We start from the raw sequence: 25,300 nt of genomic DNA, 5'->3' as shown, positions 1-25,300 counted from the left end.
ACCACCCAGTTCCCAGTCATGGTACCTGCCTGTGTTGTCCCAGTCTACCCGGCTGTAAAGAAGTACCGACCTCAGGTGGAGACATAGTGTGTGATGGTCCGGTGTCCCATCCAGGAGGAGTTGTAGATTCTGAGCTTCATGCTCCAGTGGTCCTCAGAACCTGTACAGGAGTTATTCTTTCTTCCAGCAGAGAACCAGGCAGACCCATGATCCATCCTTATCCCCTGAAGGTAACCATCTAACCTGTCATGATGCTCCTCATCACTGAGGCATTTTTGTGATTTATGTACCGCATGGCTGTAGTGTCGCAGCTGATGGCTTCATTCAGGTGTTGCTAATTCGCAAGTCAGATCTAGGAGCATGCACAATGTTCCATGCTGCCGCTTGCATGACACCACGAAACTGCCTTGGGTCCTGAATGGCAACCACCCACGCAGACAACCAAGCCTTCCCCATCTCTCCAAAGTAATCATCCATCTGCTGCAGGCAGGTGAAATGTGTGTGTTGTTGATCTTCTGCAGTCAGTGGGGTCCTCAACACCGAGGCACCTGTGTGCTGGATCGTGTCCAGAGAAATGCACCACATGGACAAGATATGGTAGCTGATGTTCTCTCACAATGCACGCGAGCCTCCTCATCTGAGTTTCCTGAGTTTCCGTTACTCCAACAGTCCTCCAGGGTCCTGCAGACATCCAGTCAATGCCTTCGCCCACTGGTTAGAGTCTCACAACCAGAAGACAGGAGGCACCAGGACCCTAAAGAGTTGGACCTTCATTCTCCTGCAAAGGTTGGCGAGTTCATGGGTGGGAGATGTACTATGACCTCTTTTGCATGCGGTACAGCAGCTAGGTGAGTGGATAAGCAGCTGGCCTGCCAATATGTAGACCTGGGTTCTAATCCTCATCATGCAACCTGTCTGTGTCCTTGGACAAGTCATTTAATCTGTCTCTGTCCACCCACCTGTAAATGGGTACCGGCCTCAGCTGGGGAAGTAACCAGCACTTGACTGGCATTCCGTCAGTGAGTAGCTGTAGACTATCATACTCTTGACATCCTGAGCCCAGATGTCCTGAGCCCAGATGTACTGAGCCCAGACGTCCTGAGCCCAGATGTTCTGAGCCCAGACGTCCTGAGCCCAGACGTCCTGAGCCCAGACGTCCTGAGCCCAGATGTCCTGAGCCCAGACGTCCTGAGCCCAGTCCTGAGCCCAGACATCCTGAGCCCAGTCCTGAGCCCAGACGTACTGAGCCCAGTCCTGAGCCCAGACGTACTGAGCCCAGATGCTCAGACTCCCCATTCTCACTCATGTGCTGCAAACATGATTCCACAAACATCACAACAATGTCCACAAAGTAGAAGTCATGTGGTCACTGGTCTCTGCAAACTTATCCAACACTCATTCCATTCAAGCAGTTAACACAGAAGGTGCTGAGATTCTCACCAATCCAAATGCTAATTAAGCTTGTTAGCGGGCTAGCTTATCTCAAAGGGTGCAGTGGTTTGCTAGGCTAGGCTAACATCTGTTTAACCATAACCCTGTGAGGAGGATGCTGATTGGCTGAGAGCTCCTAAGTCATCACTGCAAGCCTGTTGTCACACAAGCATGACAGACTCATGGCAGAAAATACACATCAAAAAATTCATCATCAGATACGTGACATACATTGGTTAGTTGTTGATTATATTTACAGTGGGGTAAAAATGTATTTAGTCAGTCCCTAAGTTCTCCTTCTTAGTAAGATGAGAGAGGTCTGTAATTTTCATCATAGCTTCACTTCAACTATGAGAGACAAAACGAGAAAAAAAATCCAGGAAATCACATTGTAGGATTTTTAAAGAATTTATTTGTAAATTATGGTGGAAAATAAGTATTTGGTCAATAACAAACAAGCAAGATTTTTGGCTCTTACAGACCTGTAACTTCTTCTTTAAGAAGCTCTTCTGTCCTCCATCTGTTACCGCCGATGCTGTCCTATACGACGGCTAAGACCAAGCTTTACTAAATTCTAAATAACTTTTTAATGATATGAGATAGAAACTTACTTTTTTTGCTGAAAAGTTAACTCCACGGACTTTCGAGCCAGCCATCGGCCATCGTTGTTCTCCTCATAGAAGCTGTGTGATGATGTGCGCAATGTGAGTGTCCAATCGGAATTGGTTCACCGTCACATGGTTTTCCAAAATCCAATCGTAGGGCAGATTCACCTCACATGAAAAGCCAAAGATCGTTTTCAGGAGTGATGTGTTACAAGTGGGCCTGTTTGAAAAGCCCCCTGGGTGCTCCACTGAGTACATACTATTGGGCTCCAAATGCGCCCTGCGCCATTACGCCCAGCAATCAGTGAAAGCAGACAGATAGCCTCTGATGACAATCTCACATGCTCAAACAAAGAGTGTGTAACTATCAGGATTGTTCCACTAGTTTGCATGTGAATGTTACTGGATAACTCTGTTGCTTTCTCGGCATATCAGTGGACAACAAAACGCATAGACCATTTTGTATATATTGTTCAAAATGTGCATTTGTATTTATTGTTTGAACCTTTTTGTTGTACAGTCTTTCACACAAGACCTCAAATTACCTTTATAAAGTGTCAAACAGTTGTTTATTATAGTTTGATGTGTTTTTTGGATAAATGTGTGTGGAAAATTATTTTTTGCTTTATTTTTTCCTTGTCTATTTTTGATTGTAAACCTTTATTACACTTATAAAACACAACAAAAACATATATCTTCTGAAAGTACAGGTTGTCCTGAAAAAAAAGAGACAAAAAAACTTGATTGTGGGATGCAGGGAGAGCTGTTCACAGCAATAATAAAACATTTATGCCAGGCAAGTGGACTGTCCAAAAATGTCCTCGGACCCCAGAGGGTTAATGGCATCTGTTTGAACTTGTTATCTGTATAAAAGACACCTGTCCACAGCCTCAAACAGTCACACTCCAAAGTCAACCATGGCCAAGACCAAAGTGCTGTCGAAGGACACCAGGAAGAAAATTGTAGATGTGCACCAGGCTGGGAAGAGTGAATCTACAATAGTCAAGCAGGTAGGTGTGAATAAATCAACTGTGGGAGCAACTGTAAGAAAATAGAAGACATACAAGACCATTGATAATCTCCCTCAATCTGGGGCTCCACGCAAGATCTCATCCCGTGGGATCAACATGATCATGAGAACGATGAACAAAAATCCCAGAACTACACGGAGGGACCTGATGAATGACCTGCAGAGAGCTGGGACCAAAGTAACAAAGGCTACACACTACGCAGAGAGGGAATCAAATCCTGCAGTGCCAGGTGTGTCCCCCTGCTTAAGTCAGTACATGTCCAGGCCCATCTGAAGTTTGCCAGAGAGCATATGGATGATCCAGAAGAGGATTGGGAGAATATCATGTGGTCAGATGAAACCAAAATAGAACTGTTTAGTAAAAACTCAACTCATCGTGTCTGGAGGAAGAAGAATGCTGAGTTGCATTCCAAGAACACCATATCTAATGTGAAGCATGGGGGTGTAAAGATCATGCTTTGGGGCTGTTTTTCTGCAAAGGGGACAGGACGACTGATCCGTGTTAAGGGAAGAATGAACGGGGCCATATATCATGAGATTTTAAGACAAAACCTCCTTCCATCAGTGAGAGCATTGAAGATGCAACGTGGCTGGGTTTTCCAGCATGACAATGATCCCAAACATACCGCTCGGGCAACGAAGGAGTGGCTCTGTAAAAAGCATTTCAAGGTCCTGGAGTGGCCGAGCCAGTCTCCAGACCTCAAACCCATAGAGAATTGGGTTTGTTGAGGGAGTTGAAAGTCCATGTTGCCCAGTGACAGCCCCAAAACATCACTGCTCTAGAGGAGATCTGCATGGAGGAATGGACCAAAATACCAGCTACAGTGTGTGCAAACCTGGTGAAGACTTACAGGAAATGTTTGACCTCTGTCATTGCCATCAAAGATTATGTTACAAAGTACTGAGTTGAACTTTTGTTAGTGACCAAATACTTATTTTCCACCATAATTTACAAATAAATTCTTTAAAAATCCTACAGTGTGATTTCCTGTTTTTTTTTTTTTTTTTTTCTCATTTTGTCTCTCATAGTTGAAGTGTACCAATGATGAAAATTACAGACCTCTCTCATCTTTCTAAGTAGGAGAACTTGCACAATCAGGGACTGACTAAATACTTTTTTACCCCACTGTTCATGTTACCATGCTACCAATAACCAGCAAAAATCTATTTAAGCATAAAAATTCAAAAAGAAAAAATAATATAGCACCTTCAACTGCACCACAGACTAAAACAGTTAAATGTGGTCTATTAAACATTAGGTCTCTCTCTTCTAAGTCCCTGTTAGTAAATGATATAATAATTGATCAACATATTGATTTATTCTGCCTTACAGAAACCTGGTTACAGCAGGATGAATATGTTAGTTTAAATGAGTCAACACCCCCGAGTCACACTAACTGCCAGAACGCTCGTAGCACGGGCCGAGGCAGAGGATTAGCAGCAATCTTCCATTCCAGCTTATTAATTAATCAAAAACCCAGACAGAGCTTTAATTCATTGAAAGCTTGTCTCTTAGTCTTGTCAATCCTGTCTTGTCCTGCTTTTAAACTCAGATAAAACTGAAGTTATTGTACTTGGCCCCACAAATCTTAGAAACATGGGTGTCTAACCAGATCCTTACTCTGGATGGCATTACCCTGACCTCTAGTAATACTGTGAGAAATCTTGGAGTCATTTTTGATCAGGATATGTCATTCAAAGCGCATATTAAACAAATATGTAGGACTGCTTTTTTGCATTTGCGCAATATCTCTAAAATTAGAAAGGTCTTGTCTCAGAGTGATGCTGAAAAACTAATTCATGCATTTATTTCCTCTAGGCTGGACTATTGTAATTCATTATTATCAGGTTGTCCTAAAAGTTCCCTGAAAAGCCTTCAGTTAATTCAAAATGCTGCAGCTAGAGTACTGACAGGGACTAGAAGGAGAGAGCATATCTCACCCATATTGGCCTCTCTTCATTGGCTTCCTATTAATTCTAGAATAGAATTTAAAATTCTTCTTCTTACTTATAAGGTTTTGAATAATCAGGTCCCATCTTATCTTAGGGACCTCATAGTACCATATCACCCCTTTAGAACACTTCGCTCTCAGACTGCAGGCTTACTTGTAGTTCCTAGGGTTTGTAAGAGTAGAATGAGAGGCAGAGCCTTCAGCTTTCAGGCTCCTCTCCTGTGGAACCAGCTCCCAATTCAGATCAGGGAGACAGACACCCTCTCTACTTTTAAGATTAGGCTTAAAACTTTCCTTTTTGCTAAACCGTATAGTTAGGGCTGGATCAGGTGACCCTGAACCATCCCTTAGTTATGCTGCTATAGACTTAGACTGCTGGGGGGTTCCCATGATGCACTGAGTGTTTCTTTCTCTTTTTGCTCTGTATGCACCACTCTGCATTTAATCATTAGTGATTGATCTCTGCTCCCCTCCACAGCATGTCTTTTTCCTGGTTCTCTCCCTCAGCCCCAACCAGTCCCAGCAGAAGACTGCCCCTCCCTGAGCCTGGTTCTGCTTGAGGTTTCTTCCTGTTAAAAGGGAGTTTTTCCTTCCCACTGTCACCAAGTGCTTGCTCACAGGGGGTCGTTTTGACCGTTGGGGTTTTTCCGTAATTATTGTATGGCCTTGCCTTACAATATAAAGCGCCTTGGGGCAGCTGTTTGTTGTGATTTGGCGCTATATAAATAAAATTGATTTTTTTTTTTGATGTTTATAACATCAAACCTCAATTACATTTATTTGTCACAAGGGTTTGATAATAAAATGTTAGGAAGCATTGCCACTTTTTCTGCATATATCTGTAGATATATTGATATAGTAAATTTTAAATCTCAAATATTGGTGCTGGATCGGCTCCAGTATTTAATATTTAATATATAATAATATCGGCCTCTAAAACCTCCATATCGGTTGGACTCCCTTCATGGATTTATGTTTTGTACTGTGAAAACAAACAAACAAACAAAGGCTGTAAGTACTAAAACCCTGTGCAACAAAACGTATTCACAGATACACAAAAATTTAAATTGAAAGTTCCTCATGCACCTGGTACATAATGCGGAATATTTACCAGGAAATGTTTATTTCATAGTGTTACTTTAATGGAATTAAAGCTTAAAAGGTCAAAAAGTTTCCACAAAATTGCTTCATTTGTGCATTAATATAAATAAGATCAAAAAGTTATCTTTTTATTGTCTAATCACGGACAGATGTCCACAATTAATCTGTTACAGATTCATTTAAAATCAATTATTCTGCTCGTTTCAAAATTTTCCCATCAGCACGACTCAATTTGCAGACAGACGCCTCCAGTGGAGACGACGTCTTACAAAAACCAGAAGAGGTCAGGAAATAAACTATAACAACTCCACAAATGGTTGGAACTTACAGACAAAAGCTGATAAGACTGGAGAGAGTTAAACAAAAAATAGATTCAGTGGTAAAAAGAAAGATAAAAAAAATGAAGAAAAAACAGTGGTTTAAAAAAAGATTTCAGAGGGTTGTTTTTTTTAAAGTTTTTCCGGCACAAATGCTCATAAAACTGTGAGACATCACGTCATTAAATGTGCTAATTTATCCTGTAATTACATTAAATGAGTGTCTGTTTTGTTTTTTAATACATCTGCTGAAACTCTCAAAGCTGCAAAGTTCTGATTTTATCGTCTAAAAGTGGCAACAGTAAAGAACCAGGCCACTTTAAGGTTTCTGCAACTCTGCCATCATGGAAACCTAACTCCAGTGTCGGCGGTTGGTAGGTCACCGGAATCACTGTACACCCTACAGGATGTGACATCATCACAGGTCCGATCGGTGTTCCCCAACAAGAAGTGGACTTTAGGAAGCTGATGGTTTAGTGACTCACTGCTGGGCTTGAGACCAGAGGATCCTCGGTTCAAATCCAAGCCTGCCTGGAAAATCACTAAGGGCCCTTGTGCAAGGTCCTTAATCCCCTAGTTGCTCCTGGTGTGTAGTGATCGCCTTGTGTGGCAGCACCCTGACATCGGGGTGAATGTGAGGCATAATTGTAAAGCGCTTTGAGTGTCTGATGCAGATGGAAAAGCGCTATATAAATGCAGTCCATTTATTTTATTTAGGAAGTCCACTGGAACCTCAACCACGGACAGTCAAACATCTGCACCACGACCCAAAAACCTGCCAGAACCAACTCGTATCCACTCAGAGATAAAAATGACCAACATCTGTCAACGTTAAAGTAACAACTAACTCCTGAAACTGCGTCGTCTCCAAAGTTGAATCAGTTTTTCAAATTATAATAAAAATCACTTCATAAACTGAGACAAAAGCATGAAATTAACAGAACTCAAAGACAAAACCACCATCTGTAAATTCTATTTGTTCACATGAGTTTTTCATTCAGAAAAGTTTTTCCACCAAATTTCACTCGAGGAAGAAACCTCACGAGTACGCCGTGTTCCTGTCCACAAAATATGATTAAGATAAAACTCAAAAGACACCAACACAACTATGCAGCTAATGGTTTATTAAATATAGGGTGTATCAAAAAAAAATCTACCCAGAAGTATTTTGACAGCAAAAGAAAAACCAATCAAAGTGATCAGACATTTTCTGCATGACCATGTGGCTGAAGCATGTGATTTTACTCCCCAATGCACAGTTTTTAGTTCAGTCTTTCCTTTTTGATGTTTTAACCCTTTATCTTTTACACCACGTGATCAATGAAACCTCCTCGTCTGAAGTTTCTTAAGAAACAAATCATCCATCTGTAGTTTTCTCAAAAACCACCAAGCAAATTCAAGTCTCCCTACCATTTGCTGGGGAGTTAATTCACTCTGAGACTGAATTTTGTATGGAAGGAGATGCAAGTCAGCTCACAGAACTCAGTGATTTTCATTCTCTGAATTAGGGTCAACTGCGGCATTTTTCCTGGACTTTAATGTCTTGCAGAACAAACTTTGGGACTCCAGTGAGGGCGGTCACATCTCTTCCTCTCTCCTCTATCTCCGCTCCAACCTTCAAAGTCCCTACTTCACTAGACTGTGAATTATTCAAACTATATTTGGAATAACCATGGAATTGATCAGCTGGTCTCTGAACGCTATTGACACCATATTTCAACAAGGAAATCAGGGCTGGGGGACCCTGCATGCCCAGATGGAACCTACCTTGCGGGCTATGTTCTCGACACCTGGAGAAGTGCAGCGTTGCTTGGTACCACTCTCTGTGGAGGACGTTGAAGATTTATTACCTCCACCAAGGAGGTTATGTTTTCAGTCACATCTGTTTGTTTGTTGGTTGGTTGGTTGGCTTGTTAGCAGGATTACTGTTGTGTGGGCCGCCAGAAGAGGAGGTACTGCTGGCCCACCACCAGAGGGCGCCCTGCCTGAAGTGCGGGCTTCAGGCACGAGAGGGCGCTGCCGCCACGGACCCAGGAACAGGTCCGAAGAACCGTCTGTACGTCCCACCAGTGGCCAGAGCTGCAGTCTTGGACTTCTGTCACGGTTCCAAGCTCTCCTGTCATCCAGGGGTGCGAAGGACCGTGGCAGTTGTCCAGCAGCGCTTCTGGTGGGCGTCTATGGAGGCAGACGTCCGGGAATATATCCAGGCCTGCACCACCTGTGCCAGGGGCAAGGCAGTACACACAAAGGCCCAAGGACTCCTCCAGCCGCTGCCGGTGCCTCATCGCCCCTGGTCCCACATCGGCCTGGATTTCGTCACGGGCCTCCCGCCGTCCCAGGGCAACACCACCATCTTCACGATAGTGGACCGTTTCTCCAAGGCGGCCCACTTCGTGGCTCTCCCGAAGCTCCCAACAGCCCAGGAGACAGCAGACCTCCTGGTCCACCACGTTGTCCGTCTGCATGGGATACCCTCCGACATCGTCTCAGATCGTGGTCCCCAGTTCTCCTCACACGTCTGGAGGAGCTTCTGCAGGGAACTGGGGGCCACCGTGAGCCTCTCATCCGGGTACCATCCACAGACGAACGGACAGGCAGAGCGGGTCAACCAGGAACTGGAACAGACCCTCCGCTGCGTCACATCCGCGCACCCGACGGCCTGGAGTAACCATCTGGCCTGGATCGAGTATGCGCATAACAGCCAGGTGTCTTCGGCCACCGGCCTCTCCCCATTTGAGGTGTGTTTGGGGTATCAGCCCCCGTTGTTTCCCGTGGTGGAGGGAGAGGTCGGTGTGCCCTCGGTCCAGGCCCACCTGCGGAAGTGCCGTCGGGTGTGGCGCTCCGCCCGCTCTGCCTTGTTGAAGGCCCAGACGAGGGCGAAGACCCATGCAGACCGCCGGCGATCCCCGGCCCCTGCTTACCAGCCCGGGCAGGAGGTGTGGCTTTCCACGAAGGACATCCCCCTCCAGGTGGACTCCCCGAAACTCCAGGACAGGTACATTGGCCCCTTCAAGATCCTCAAAGTCCTCAGTCCTGCCGCAGTGAAGCTCCAACTCCCGGCTTCACTGCGGATCCATCCGGTTTTCCACGTGTCACGTCTCAAACCTCATCACACCTCACCCCTCTGTGCTCCCGGACCGGCGCCCCCTCCTGCTCGGATCATCAACGGGGGGCCGGCTTGGACGGTGCGCCGGCTCCTGGACGTCCGTCGGATGGGTCGGGGGTTCCAGTACTTGGTGGACTGGGAGGGGTATGGACCCGAAGAATGCTCCTGGGTGAAGAGGAGCTTCATCCTGGATCCGGCCCTCCTGGCCGACTTCTACCGCCGACACCCCGACAAACCTGGTCGAGCGCCAGGAGGCACCCGTTGGGGGGGGGGGTCCTGTTGTGTGGGCCGCCAGAAGAGGAGGTACTGCTGGCCCACCACCAGAGGGCGCCCTGCCTGAAGTGCGGGCTTCAGGCACAAGAGGGCGCTGCCGCCATGGACACAGCCGGGGGTGACAGCTGTCGCTCATTACCTCTTGACAGCTGTCACCTATCTACTCAACATCATCTCACTCCATAAAGACCAGACGTCATCTCCACCTCGTTGCCGAGATATCATACTTCATTGGAGGTAATATCCTCAGCCATTTGTGTTTCTAATAAGCTGTATATTGTGAGTGTTTGCAGGAGTACTGGTCCCTCTTCTTGTGGAGGCTGAGTGAGTGCAGGACGGCACTCTTTTCCTCTGAGGGATCACTGTAAATATCTCAGCATTCTGAGTGAGAGGTGGAGGTGGCATTCCCACTGTTGTTGTTACTGGGTGTACACACACCCACACTTGACTGTCTTTGTTCTTCGCCAGCAGTACCAGATCCGACAGTCGGGGACGGTGATCACCTGGGAATTCGGGACTTGGCGGCTCCAGTATTCACCAGGTTCTGGGGCGGCGGAAATCGTGTGGTTCCGGCTCTTCTTAGGACAGACGTCTTCTATCCTCGAGCCTGCCCACACGTCACCTTTGTGTATTGACTGTTATGATATTCTGAGATTGTCTGTATGTTCGTTGTGCACATTCACAACATTAAATTGTTATATTTTGGCTCATCTATTGACCGTTCATTTGCGCCCCCTGTTGTGGGTCCGTGTCACTACACTTTCCCAACAATTACTCAAAAAATCCTCAACGGATTTCAATGAAATTTTTACCAGGGGTGTATCTTGGCCTAACTTAGAAGTCATTAAATTCTGATAATGATCTGGAACACGATCCGGATCCAGTAATTTTTTTAAAGGATTCTTTATCATTACAGGATAGGGCCAAGTTCAACATTTTCGCATCTAACATCATCAAGATGGGTCACAAAGGCTGAACAAAAATTAAGGTATGACACAACAATAATTTAGCATTTGTTTCTCCTCATTGAATAAAGTTGTTATTAGAAAATAAAAAAAAAACTTGTGTAGTTCATGCAGTTTCTCTTTATAAATACATTTGCTGAAGATCTAAGGGTTTAGCCACTGAATCTGAAACATGACAGTAGATGCGTGAAACGGCGTGGAATAAGTCTCTTTGCCAAAGGGTATTCCATGTGATGTCAGTGACCCTATAGCCTCGGCAGAGGTTTGCACTCTCCGAGTGCTTCTAGTTTATATTTGGTTTTAGCTGCACACATGACGCACACTCCCACCCACCCCCCTGCCTCCGCCCTGCCTGGTATGAACATGAGAACAGAAAGGCGAACCAAAAGATAATAAACATTGAAGATAAAAAAAAAAAACGTGAGCACTGATCAGAGAATAATAGGAAAATAAACACTAAGACAAAACTAAACTGGAATAGACTAAGAAATAAACTAAGTAAAACAGAGACTAAGTGATAAACAAAATCTGACATTAAATCACTACTGAGAATAACAGAAATGAGAACAGCACAAATAAGTAGATGATAAATGAGAGGGTCTAAATAAACAAGTGATAAACTAATGATCAAAAATGAAAACACAAATCGGCTGAACAAAACCAGAACGGAACTGAACAATGGCTAAAGTATAAAAGTAACAAAGAAACAAAGTGACAAAGCAAAAGAGAACAAAGAATAAACAAGTGACAAAAAACAACTAATAAATCAAAGTTGAGGCAGACGATGGATAAAGAAAGGAGACAAAATAAAACCAAAACCCCAATCAGCGCTGTGTATGACAAATTTGTGCTGTGTTTATTCATTTTCTCCTTGTTTCTTCATCCTCCCCTGGTTTCTGCATCTTCCCTTGGTTTCTTCATCTTCCCCTGGTTTTTCATCCTCCCCTGGTTTCTTCATCTTCCCCTGGTTTCTTCATCTGCCTTTGGTTTCTTCATCCTCCCCTGGTTTCTTCATCTTCCCCTGGTTTCGTAATCCTCCCCTGTTTTTTCATCCTCCGCTGGTTTTGTCATCTTCCCCTGGTTTCGTCATCCTCCCCTGTTTTTTCATCTTCCACTGGTTTCATCATTCTCCCCTGTTTTTTCATCTTCCACTGGTTTCATCATTCTCCCCTGTTTTTTCATCTTCCCCTGGTTTCGTCATCCTCCCCTGTTTTTTCATCTTCCACTGGTTTCATCATTCTCCCCTGTTTTTTCATCTTCCCCTGGTTTCATCATCCTCCCCTGGTTTCTTCATCTTCCCCTGTTTTTTCTATCCTCCGCTGGTTTCGTCATCTTCCCCTGGTTTCTTCATCTGCCTTTGGTTTCTTCATCCTCCCCTGGTTTCTGCATCTTCCCTTGGGTTCTTTATCTTCCCCTGGTTTCTTCATCTTAGCCTAGTTTTTTCATCCTCCCCTGGTTTTTACATTGTCACCTGGTTTCTGCATCTTCCCTTGGTTTGATCATCTTCCCTCGGTTTGTTCATCTTCCCTTGGTTTGATCATCTTCCCTCGGTTTGTTCATCCTCCCCTGGTTTCTTCATCTTCCCCTGGTTTCTTCATCTGCCTTTGGTTTCTTCATCCTCCCCTGGTTTCTTCATCTTCCCCTGGTTTCGTAATCCTCCCCTGTTTTTTCATCCTCCGCTGGTTTTGTCATCTTCCCCTGGTTTCGTCATCCTCCCCTGTTTTTTCATCTTCCACTGGTTTCATCATTCTCCCCTGTTTTTTCATCTTCCACTGGTTTCATCATTCTCCCCTGTTTTTTCATCTTCCCCTGGTTTCGTCATCCTCCCCTGTTTTTTCATCTTCCACTGGTTTCATCATTCTCCCCTGTTTTTTCATCTTCCCCTGGTTTCATCATCCTCCCCTGGTTTCTTCATCTTCCCCTGTTTTTTCTATCCTCCGCTGGTTTCGTCATCTTCCCCTGGTTTCTTCATCTGCCTTTGGTTTCTTCATCCTCCCCTGGTTTCTGCATCTTCCCTTGGGTTCTTTATCTTCCCCTGGTTTCTTCATCTTAGCCTAGTTTTTTCATCCTCCCCTGGTTTTTACATTGTCACCTGGTTTCTGCATCTTCCCTTGGTTTGATCATCTTCCCCTGGTTTCTTCATCTTCCCTTGGTTTGATCATCTTCCCTCGGTTTGTTCATCTTCCCCTGGTTTCTTAAGGACTGGACGGGCATAATCAGAACTCACTGTGGACACACAGAAGCCAAACAGACCTCTGTTTAGTTACACGGTTGTCCACTGTCTGACGCCACAGCAATTATCTCAGCCAGGAACTTCCTGTTCTTCAGCCAGCTATAAAAAAGTAAAAGACTACGAAGAATATAGCGAGCTGCATATTTTCTCCTCCAGCTTCATTCTTTGGATAGCCGTCACACCGTCACACCTCGGTGTTAATCAGGATCAGTGAGGACTTCACAAGAAAAACCCCTTCATGCACACGAACAGATGCTGGAGAAGAACTCAAAAGAAGAGACGAAAGTAGTTCCTCAGAAAGGCTGAAGAGCTGCAGGCGTTTAATGTCTGTTGTACTGTCGGGTTCTGTTCCACTTTACTTTAAATCCGTTTGTGTAGATGTGAACATGGACCCCCACCCCCTCCTCAGACACAAATCTTTTGTCCAACACCATCATCAGCGTTCTTAGAGGACAAACACGACTTCATTCTGGTTTTTCCAGTAGAGGTTACCGCAGCAGATCCGGTATGTGTCCGACGTGGAGGTTTCTCGCTGGATGCCCGTCCTGACGCAGCTCCATGGGTTGAAGTGTCAGATGAGCTGTTGCTTGGTCTACTGCCACCACAACCCAGACTGAGGACCAAGCATGTAACCTGCATCGCTTCATCCCTCACAGTCCGCGGGATGGGAGACAGGCCCTCTGTCCTCAAGGCTAAAATCTGTGACCTCTAGCATCTGTTGCTAAAGTGTCTTGGCCTTGAAGAGTGAGGTTTACTTAACTTATTGTGCACAGCACCACCTGCTGGCCTCTGTGACACTTATCATTAGAATGCTGTCGAGCTAATTGTTGCAAGTATTGCTTAATCAGAAATGTAATTTAATGGTGGAGGCATGCTGGGAAACCATCAAGGATCAGGTCTGGGCCCTTTCTTCTTTACAATATTGACGGACGAGATCAGACAGGAGTGTCCGTGGACTATGATGTCTGCAGACACTATTTTGATCTTACAGCAGGTGGCAACGTTGATGCAGTGTTGGTGGCATTCACAGGCAGAGGGGAGAGCTGGGAAATGAAGTCTTCAACAGCCCTCCCAATTAACAGGAAGTGTTTGGGTGGATTGTGAGGTGAGGCGACTCCAGCCGTCTGCCAGAACTAGAACTAGCTCATGGGTTCGATTCATTTATTGTACACATCACATGGACTAATTGGGAAGAAGCTGTAAATGCGTCCCGCTGTGATATTTAGCATAGATTGTGGCTGTCACTATTCTGCTGCTAACGCTAGTTCTAATGTTCTCTGCGTGGCTGTGCTAACTTGTATCAAGTTCATACCGCATGGGTTTTCAGCTGACAGCATCAAACCAAAAAGAAACAGGATTTCCAGCCTTCTTTCACCTGACAAACCGCTGTCAGACTTTAACGGTTAACGGTGGTTAATCACAAATTAGTCGCCAAATAAAATCTGTCCTTGCAAACTTTCATTTATGCCACCGTTGGCACACATACACATGTAGACATGTGAAACTGTGAGCTGTATTCCACAGCATCTGTTTCCACACATTTGGATTTGGAATAAAGTTTAATAGTTCTATTTGCATAAAGGGGTGGAGCCAAGGCGTTGAAAAATGAAAGGCATCAGAGAACTGATGCAAACTCTGCTCGCTCTGCACTACCTGATGTTACCAACCAATCACAAAACTTTGCTGATCAATAAAATCTTTAGGTCATCCCTCTAGTCCTACAGCAAAAACACATTTTTGTCACTGTTTTTTTTCTTGTTCTTTTTCCATTCCTCTTCAAAAGTTAATCATCTTGAGATATTTCCCTGAGGAACATTCCCACCATGTTTGGTGAAAATCCATCCAGTTGTTTCTCAGTTATCTTGTTCAAAGGCACACACACACACACACACACACACACACCTGACTGATTACAACACCCTGCACTGGCGCACACAGGGGAAAAATGATAACACTGCATGACTGTGAGTTTTGGGCCTTTGCACTCGATTGGCTGCACTCTAATTTTGTGATACGTTCATGTGACTGCAGACCCATTTTCCCTTTGAGGACGGTGAACCCGGGACACCGCTGGCCACCGGCGGGCAGAGAATGTGTTTTAATTTTAATTTTTTAATTCAAACCTTTAAACGCTCTGTAACCTCAGCAGGAACCACGTCTTTGAACGAAGCACTTAACTTCCAATTAGCTCAGTGCAGCTGCGGCGGCGCGGGCCAGCGCTCTAATGACAACGTGTGCCGCTTTGGGAAGCGGAATCACGACAGAGTTGAGAAAGAGCGAGCGGAGCAGGAAAACCTCCCCCGGATAAATACAGGTTCAATAAAAACCTCCGATCTGGGAAGAGGACATTTGTTTTCATGTATTTATTTGGAAGGACTTTCAATCCATCATTCTGCTGGGTGACTAACCGAGCATGCTGGGAAATGTTTGCTTCACGTTGTGGTGATCGGTTCCAAACCCTGAAGTTTCAGTGACTCATTCCTGGACAACTTGGAGCTGTGTGGAAAATAAATCAGCCTTTGTTGAAATGAAAACTTTCATTTTGTTGAACCTCCGTTTTTTTGTTTTGTTTTGTTTTGTTTCTTTTTTTTCACATTCAGATTTAATGACTGGAAGTCACAAACGTGCACGTCAGCGTTCCAAATACACACTGCTCAGCCAATAAATACATAAATAATATATTTAAAAATTCACATACGTCTTTAACTCAACAAATCATTAAAATGGCTAAACTGTTGCTGTCCGCTGTTACACACACAATTTCAGTTTTCTTATGGGTTTTTTTTCTGGACAAACTCAAAAACCAGCTTGGTGATGGAGGCCGGATTCCTCTGACCTGCAATTCTGAACTGCTTTCTTCCTTTTGGCCTTTATTCTGGTGAGAACATTTTTGTCAGCGCCTTCTTGGGTTTTGACAATAAAATCTCAACAGTCAGCTCACACAAAGGCCACAAAATGAGCAGAAAATTGTGTTTTTATTCTTCTGTCAGCTTTGTTGACATTTGTTTTTTTTTTTAGATTTCATGTAACTTTTATGTTACCATTTCAATTTTGCTTTTATGCATCTGTTAAATTACTGTTTTAATATTTAGGTGTTTCATTGTTTTGTTTTGGTTTTTTTTGCATTCAGTAATTTGTGAAGCACTTTGTATGTGTTGTGTGAACGTGCTCTACACATACAATTATTATTATTATTATTTGCATACTCATTATAAATGCATTACATTCAACAACTTAAATTAATTGAAAACTTATGAATTAAAAAATAATCACATTTTTTTAATAAAAAAAAAAAAAAGAAAGTGAACCTAAATGGTAAATGGACTGTATTTATATAGCGCTTTTCCATCTGTATCAGATGCTCAAAGTGCTTTACAATTATGCCTCACATTCACCCATTCACACAGACACACTCACACACCAAGGTCAGCGTGTTGCCATGCAAGGTGCCCACCACACACCAGGATTAAGGACTGTGCCATCACCTCCCCAAAATGACCAATTTATTTTCTTCTATTCTAAATCCAGTCTTTAGTATTTGACAACAATAAGAAAAGGTCAGTTTTAAAGAGTCGGTTTTGGGAGGTGATGGTCTAGTGGTTAAGACGTTGGGCTTGAGACCAGAATATCCTTGGTTCAAATCCCAGCCTGACTGGAAAATCATTCAGGGACCTTGGGCAAGGTCTTTAATCCCCTAGTTGCTCTTGGTGTGTGTATGGCAGCACCCTGACATCGGGGTGATTGTGAGGCATTATTGTAAAGCGCTTTGAATGTCTGATGCAGATGGAAAAGTGCTATATAAATGCAGTCCATTTACCATTTGCACCTTTTTCAGCTGCACTTATTTTCACCGTTTCCTGTGGGCGTGTAACGAACCTTCAAAACAGTCGCATCCCTTTGTGGAGTTTATTCCCTCAGCAGACTTGTAGCTTCTTTCTAGTCCTCTGCCCGGCTCTTGGTGTGTGTGTGTGTGTGTGTGTGCGTGCGTGTGTGTGGTACTGCAGAATATGTAAGAACATCCAAAGACCAGAATCACTCCGGTTGGGCTTCATGAACCAAACCACTAGTATGTGGATTATATTTCCCAGCTGTCTTGGGAACGCCTCGGAATCTCACAGGAAGAAGTAGAGGATTTGGCTGAGGATGGGGAAGTGTGGGATGAGCTGCTTGGTCTCCTGCCACCATGACCTGGATAAACAGCAGAAAATGAATGACTTTCCAATTTTAACTTTAGGTTTTGTTGGTAGTTTGTGGAATAATGTGGCAAAGGCTAACAGAGCTTTTGATATTTTTCATTTTGTTGCCTCACACTGAAACACGATGAATGAAGTCACAGCATTCAGCATGTAGCATCAACAGGCAGCATCAGGAGCAGGTACGAGGGCATCAAGAAAGCTCTCGGACCAACGCAGATAAAACAGAAGCCCTACAAACCAGCAGTGGAAGAGTGACCACAGACAAACCAAGCAGATGGAGAGACAGTGTTATGTGTCGACGCGGGTTGAGGAGCGGACCTGCGTCTGACTGAACCCAGCGCTAAAATAACCAGAAAGCGGTTCCAATAACAAAACAATTTATTTTCCCCCTTTTGTGCAATACTCGGTGTACAAACATAAAACGCGTCTGTCTGGCGGAGTGAAGGACGGCGCGCTCTCCAGCGCCCAAAGGGATCGAAACCCGGCGCCTCTGGACCCACGTTCACCGCCAAACACCCCCCAGGTGGACACAACAAACCGACTCTGTGAAGGATAGAAAAGGTGAGGTAAGTCAGCAGCTACAACTAATATCCTTCAAAGGCACACACTATCAGCAACACATTCAGGTCTGAATTTAAGCTTTATGTAAATGAGCAGCTTCTCACAACAGGTGGAGGATCATCAGTCCGCACGCCACGGCCGTGAGAAGCGAGCTGCACAACTCTCATCAATATTCACATATACTGCGTAACAAAATACCAAATTACTATTAACAATTATTCAGACAATCAAATCACCTCTGATGTGTGCTGACAGCATGTGTCCCTCACCCGTCCTCCTTCACAGGCACGATGTGTCAAACCCAGGCGCGGTACTCAGCGTCTCACAAACGAACGTCACAAGGTCGAGTTCCCGGCAATTCTGCTCGAATCACACATGGCTTAAATGCAGAATGCCATCTCATTATCTGCTTCAGCTGAAAGTCTTTAAGGTTGCACGTGAGCATCATCCACAGGTGCTGCATATCACGTTGATGAGGGTGAAGGACTCTTCTGCCAGCACCTTCTCCACAGACAATAAATCAGTTTGCATACCACCTGGAGAGCAAAGAAAAGAAAAGAACACCAAAACGTCCAGCCAAACCCCCCCAACACACAACAGACAGATGGAAGACTATTCAGAGCTCTGCTCCAGAGAGAATGTTCCATCACCTCAGCACCTCATCGGTCCTCCACCCATCATGGAGGAGTTAGATGCTGAGCCAACAATGGAAGAACTCAACAAGGCTATCGACAACTTAGCCTGCGGCAAAGCCCCTGAGAATGATGGCATCCCCCCAGACTTGATCCCAGACCTGATCCTAGATCCCAGACCACCAAGACCTGATCCCAGACCTGATCCTAGACCCCAGACCACCAAGACCTGATCCCAGACCCCAGACCACCCAGACCTGATCCCAGACCCTCCCAGACCTGATCGCAGACCTGATCCCAGACCCCAGACCTGATCCTAGACCCCAGACCCCAGGCCCCAGACCTGATCAGGCGATGCACGACAACCCTTCTGTAGTCTCTATGTGACACTCTTTGCCAGTGTTGATGTGAAGGTGATGTTCCACAAGACATGAGATGCCAAGATTGTTACCTTGTACAAGAACAAAGGTGACCGGAGTGACACTAACAACTACAGAGTCATCTCCCTCCTGAGCATAGTGGGCAAGCTGTATGCCAGAGTCGTGTCAGTGCGTCTGCAACAGCTAGCGGAGCTTGTCTACCCCGAGTGCCATGTGGCTTTTGAGCAGAACATTCTACAGTGGACTTGATCTTCTCCCTTTGCCAACTACAGGAGAAGTGTGGGGAACAGCGGATGCCCCTCTACATCCATAGTCTTGACCAAGGCCTTTGATCTGCTTAGCCAAGACAGGCTCTTCCACATCCTCCTAAAGATCGGATGCCCCCCGAAGCTTCACAGCATGATCAGATCTTTTCACGATGATATGAAGTCAACCATCCAGTATGAAGGCAGCATGTCTGAACCATTTGACATCACAAGCATCGTGAAGCAAGGCTGTGTCCTTGCGCCAACCCTCTTCAGCATCCTCTTCTCCTTTCTTCTTAAACCCACTTTTGTGAATTTGACTGAAGGGGTGCACAGACTCTACAACATCCTAAACTCAGAGCAAAAGCCAAGGACATGCTTACATTAGGGACATGCTCTTTGCTGATGCCGCAGCAGTCACCTGTCACACTGAACAAGATCTACAGTGTCCAAAGGACAGATTCTCCCAGGCCTGCAAAAGACTTTGGTCTAACCATCAGCCTGATGAAGACCAATGTGCTGGGCCAAGATGTGAACTCACCACCTGTCATCACCATCGACAACTATGCACTTGCCCTCCACCTGCCCTCAGACCTATCAGAAAGGCGGCAACAACCCTTGGATGACTGACCACTTGTGTCTGGGAGAACCCAAAGCTGACCACTCCAACCAAGATGACAGTGTATAATGCCGGCACAGTCAGCACCCTCCTATAGGGGAGTGAATCCTGGACAACCTTATGCCAAGCAGAGCAGAAGCTGAACAGTTTCCACATGTGCTGCATGGACATCTTCTACGGTGAGCTCACATCAGGCAAAAGACCCCAAGGTTGCCCCCAACTGAGATATAAAAATGTCTGTAAGCATGATGTGAAAGTTCTGGACATCAACACAGCGATCTGGCAGGACACCACAGCAAACCACAGCAGCTAGTAATGTTTGATAGGGAAACAGCTTAAGAAAGGTGAGGAGAAAATCCTGAACCTGGAAGAAGACAGATGAGCCAGGCTGAAGGCACACGCACACAGACACGGATATGCACACGGACGCTCCCCTGCGACAAACTACATCTGAACTCTATCCATCAGAGACGGCCACGACACCACTGGTCTCATCAGCCACCGATGATGCCGTTCTAGATGCACCACCGCAAACTCTTAGGGTGCAGCATCCGTGGTGGACAAACGGCCGAAGGAGACCTGCTACTGAAACGTGATCAATCAACTTTGTAAACTTTATGAAAGTCGCTGCTGACAGAATCATAAACTGTAGCAACAGGAAGAACATATTTAATGCAAATGCCAAATTTTAATTTGTTGTATTTATTTATTGAAGTTTATTATTGTGGACCAGGGGTGGATCCAGGCAGACCTGTTGTTGGGGGGAGGCTTGGGGGGTGGGCTGGGGTAAGGGGAGCAGGGTGTGATTCATCACAACTGGGCAGTCTGCTCATTCATAGAATGACAGCATAATATTATTACATAAAAAAAATGAAAAAATTAAACTAATAGTAAGCAACTCTTTCTATTGTAAATTCAAACATAAAAACACTAATTTGGCACATGATGAAGCCTTTAATAAAGATCTTATTGGATCTAAGACCATTTCATCTTCAAAACTGCAGCTTCATTTTTTTCATGTTACATTTTTATACTGTTTCACACCTGAAAGAGCTCCGTGTGGCTGTTAATTAGCCATTCAAACTTTTTCTTTTCTTTCTTTCTTTTATTATTATTTTATTTTTTATTTTTTTTACATTTTTCCTTTCTTTTCTTTTTTTCTTCACGTCTTAATTTTTTTTGGGCTGGTGGGGGGATGCACCCCCACTAAACACTGGTGCGTCCTGCCTTCACTGCGCATGTGTCATTTGGGACCACAGCAGAGTCTCTTCACCCAAAGCGATCAAAGGGAATAATGTGATTATTAATCATCAGATGACAAGGTAAAACCTCTGAAATCATTCTAAAGTCAGTTTTAAGCAGAAACGAGGCGATAATCACTGAGTCGCTACTGACGCTCTGAAATGACGGCGGTGCAGTGAACGCAGCAGCAGCTCTGATCGCTTCCTCTGTATTTTATTATGAAATAATGTTGAATTTATGTGTAAGTGATTGTTGTACAAAAGCTTCAGATATCTGTCACTGAGACAGATGATGACTGGAAGCTGTTTGAAGCAGAAACAAGGTGATAATCAGTGAACCGCGGCTGATGCATAGAAATGACGCATGCGCAGTGAAGGCAGGGGGGGGCTGATTTTTAGGGGGGACCGTTTGGTCAGCGATACTTGATCCATCTGTGTTATGGGCACACTGTTTCCCATGGTGGTTGCCATCCAGAACCCGGGGTGGTTCTGCAGTGGTGCAGTGGGAGTGCAGCCTGACCTGACCTGACCTGACCTTCATGTCCATGTGGTGGGACACTTGCTGGCATTAAGTGTCGTTGTGTTCTCGACCTCAGTCTGGATGTAAAGTGGCCTTTTTGGTGTCGATATGTTTTCCAAAGAATGTTGGTTTTGGTGTTTGGTGTAAGAAGAAATGTTTGAAACCTCTCTGGAGGATCTGGATCCAGCCCCGTTCCTTCCATCTCCAGAAAACCACACACTCATTCGCTCGGCGAGCTGTGTTCGCACGCGAAGGTGCTGCTCGGCCCCTCGTCGCAGCATTCTCAGGTGATGACTTCAGAGTGTGAGAGTGTGTGTCGGGCCTGGGCCCAGGGTTCTGCGGGAGCCGGAGCCGGCCCCGGGGACGAGCCCCACCAGACCAGACTGTTATTCCACCACTTATTGGAGAGAGCTGCTGTGACGGCCCGTCTGGACTCCTCCATCATCTGGATCTGATTAACGTCCCCACTTCTGCACACCGACACGAGCTCGCTGTGTGTTTTGGAACTAACACACACACACACACACACCTTCATCCATCCTTCTGAGGACTATCTCCACCAGTGTAATTACTCAGAATGTTTTTAGTTCTTCTCAGATCTGGATCCAAAATCCATATCTGGATTCTGGATCATTGCTTCCCCTTTTGATATTTTGAGGAGAAGCAAATGCTACCTTGGCCAGTGGTTCATAATTCTTGTTCTGTTTTTAGATCGCAGCCCTTCTGGCAACATGCTCTGATGGGACATGTGGCCTCCACGTGCTGTGACCCAACAGCTGTGTCACCATGTCAACAACACAACAGCCCCGCCCACTTGCTCAAGTCCACAACCGTGAAACTGGTTTTGTTGCCACAGCGTGAACGCGATCCGGAATCTAAACTGGAGTCTGAAAATCTCAGAGTTTATTTTAAATCTTAAAAAGTTTTGGTTGATCACATAAATGTTGACTCAACGCTCCACAGCTGTAATTTAACTCTCTAAAGGTGTAGTTTTAACTCTGGGAGTTTAGTTAGAAATGAGAAAAAGCCGTGTGGTTCCTGTGAGATTATGATGGTGGCGCTGTGACGGTGGCTCTGTTTCCTAACTAGAATGTTGGGGGTTCAACTCCCACCTCATCTCTTTGCATGTGTCTGTAGTGTTGAAAGTTACACTGCTAGGAGTTGAACTTTAATGTAGGGTTGAATAGTTAACACTGGTTTAACTGAAAAGTCTTAAACCAACTCTGCCAGAGTTCATTTTAAATCTTCTGATGCGACCTGCTGCCCTCTAGTGCCTAACAGTATTTTCAATTGTTTTTCTCTCTTCTCAAGAATGTTCTAGATTTTTTGTAAAGTCCCCTTTTAACCACCAGAGGGCAGTATTGTAATCCTCCAGTTTCTTCACTTAGGATTCTAGGAAAAAAAAAAAATCTGAAAAATATATTTGAGATCTGACCTCAACTTTAAAACTCATAAAATGTAAAAAGCTGGACTTTTTTTCTGATCCCTCTTCTGTATGAAGTATGTGCAGCAAAAAGATAAAGCTGACCTTTGACCTTGGCTTTCAAAAATCCCAAGATGTATGTTGTCTGGTCATCGTTCAGGTTATCCTAATCAACAGTCTCCTAAAATAAAAGTAAACATTCAGCACTTTGTCTTGTCACATTTTAAAAACTAAAATATCAGCATCTGATGTTTCGGTAAACACCACCAGCTGTTTCTGGGTTTCGGTGCAGATTCTGATATTGTTTTGAAGGTTTTGGACCACTGACTGACAGATCATATCAAAGCGTTTCTGACTTTTTGGTCACCATCTCTGTTCATATGCTGATGACAGAAGTTTAAATTTAAACAAACTGGGAAGAGCCAAATCCTCACCATCCCAGCTGGATTGAGATCTAGACCTTGAATCTTGGTCTTCTTAGGGTCATATTTTATATTTTGGTGTCCATTTGTGTATAAACCTTCCTTTGACTGCAGAATTTTGTACTTGTAGGATCTCCATCTAGCACCAGTGGGATCTAGATCTAGACCTGGATTCTTGTTTTCTCCTATCCCACAAACCAGTATACATGGGTACTGCATTTTATACCTTTTATACCTTAATCTACTCAAGAGCTCTGCACAAGAATTCCAATGTACCCAAACCTTGCGTATCTATCTATACTCAACAAAAATATAAACGCAACACTTTTGGTTTTGCTCCCATTTTGTATGAGATGAACTCAAAGATCTAAAACTTTTTCCACATACACAATATCACCATTTCCCTCAAATATTGTTCACAAACCAGTCTAAATCTGTGATAGTGAGCACTTCTCCTTTGCTGAGATAATCCATCCCACCTCACAGGTGTGCCATATCAAGATGCTGATTAGACACCATGATTAGTGCACAGGTGTGCCTTAGACTGCCCACAATAAAAGGCCACTCTGAAAGGTGCAGTTTTGTTTTATTGGGGGGGGGGGGGGGGGGATACCAGTCAGTATCTGGTGTGACCACCATTTGCCTCAATCAATCAATCAATTTTTTTTTTATATAGCGCCAAATCACAACAAACAGTTGCCCCAAGGCGCTTTATATTGTAAGGTAAGGCCATACAATAATGATGTAAAACCCCAACGGTCAAAACGACCCCCTGTGAGCAAGCACTTGGCTACAGTGGGAAGGAAAAACTCCCTTTTAACAGGAAGAAACCTCCAGCAGAACCAGGCTCAGGGAGGGGCAGTCTTCTGCTGGGACTGGTTGGGGCTGAGGGAGAGAACCAGGAAAAAGACATGCTGTGGAGGGGAGCAGAGATCGATCACTAATGATTAAATGCAGAGTGGTGCATACAGAGCAAAAAGAGAAAGAAACAGTGCATCATGGGAACCCCCCAGCAGTCTACGTCTATAGCAGCATAACTAAGGGATGGTTCAGGGTCACCTGATCCAGCCCTAACTATAAGCTTTAGCAAAAAGGAAAGTTTTAAGCCTAATCTTAAAAGTAGAGAGGGTGTCTGTCTCCCTGATCTGAATTGGGAGCTGGTTCCACAGGAGAGGAGCCTGAAAGCTGAAGGCTCTGCCTCCCATTCTACTCTTACAAACCCTAGGAACTACAAGTAAGCCTGCAGTCTGAGAGCGAAGCGCTCTATTGGGGTGATATGGTACTACGAGGTCCCTAAGATAAGATGGGACCTGATTATTCAAAACCTTATAAGTAAGAAGAAGAATTTTAAATTCTATTCTAGAATTAACAGGAAGCCAATGAAGAGAGGCCAATATGGGTGAGATATGCTCTCTCCTTCTAGTCCCCGTCAGCACTCTAGCTGCAGCATTTTGAATTAACTGAAGGCTTTTCAGGGAACTTTTAGGACAACCTGATAATAATGAATTACAATAGTCCAGCCTAGAGGAAATAAATGCATGAATTAGTTTTTCAGCATCACTCTGAGACAAGACCTTTCTGATTTTAGAGATATTGCGTAAATGCAAAAAAGCAGTCCTACATATTTGTTTAATATGCGCTTTGAATGACATATCCTGATCAAAAATGACTCCAAGATTTCTCACAGTATTACTAGAGGTCAGGGTAATGCCATCCACAGTAAGGATCTGGTTAGACACCATGTTTCTAAGATTTGTGGGGCCAAGTACAATAACTTCAGTTTATCTGAGTTTAAAAGCAGGAAATTAGAGGTCATCCATGTCTTTATGTCTGTAAGACAATCCTGCAGTTTAGCTAATTGGTGTGTGTCGTCTGGCTTCATGGATAGATAAAGCTGGGTATCATCTGCGTAACAATGAAAATTTAAGCAATACCGTCTAATAATACTGCCTAAGGGAAGCATATATAAAGTGAATAAAATTGGTCCTAGCACAGAACCTTGTGGAACTCCATAATTAACTTTAGTCTGTGAAGAAGATTCCCCATTT

This window comes from Thalassophryne amazonica, chromosome 1 (genome assembly GCF_902500255.1).
Source record: "Thalassophryne amazonica chromosome 1, fThaAma1.1, whole genome shotgun sequence".
In the NCBI taxonomy this organism is placed as follows: domain Eukaryota; kingdom Metazoa; phylum Chordata; class Actinopteri; order Batrachoidiformes; family Batrachoididae; genus Thalassophryne; species Thalassophryne amazonica.
Note: the sequence above shows the minus strand (reverse complement) of the source record.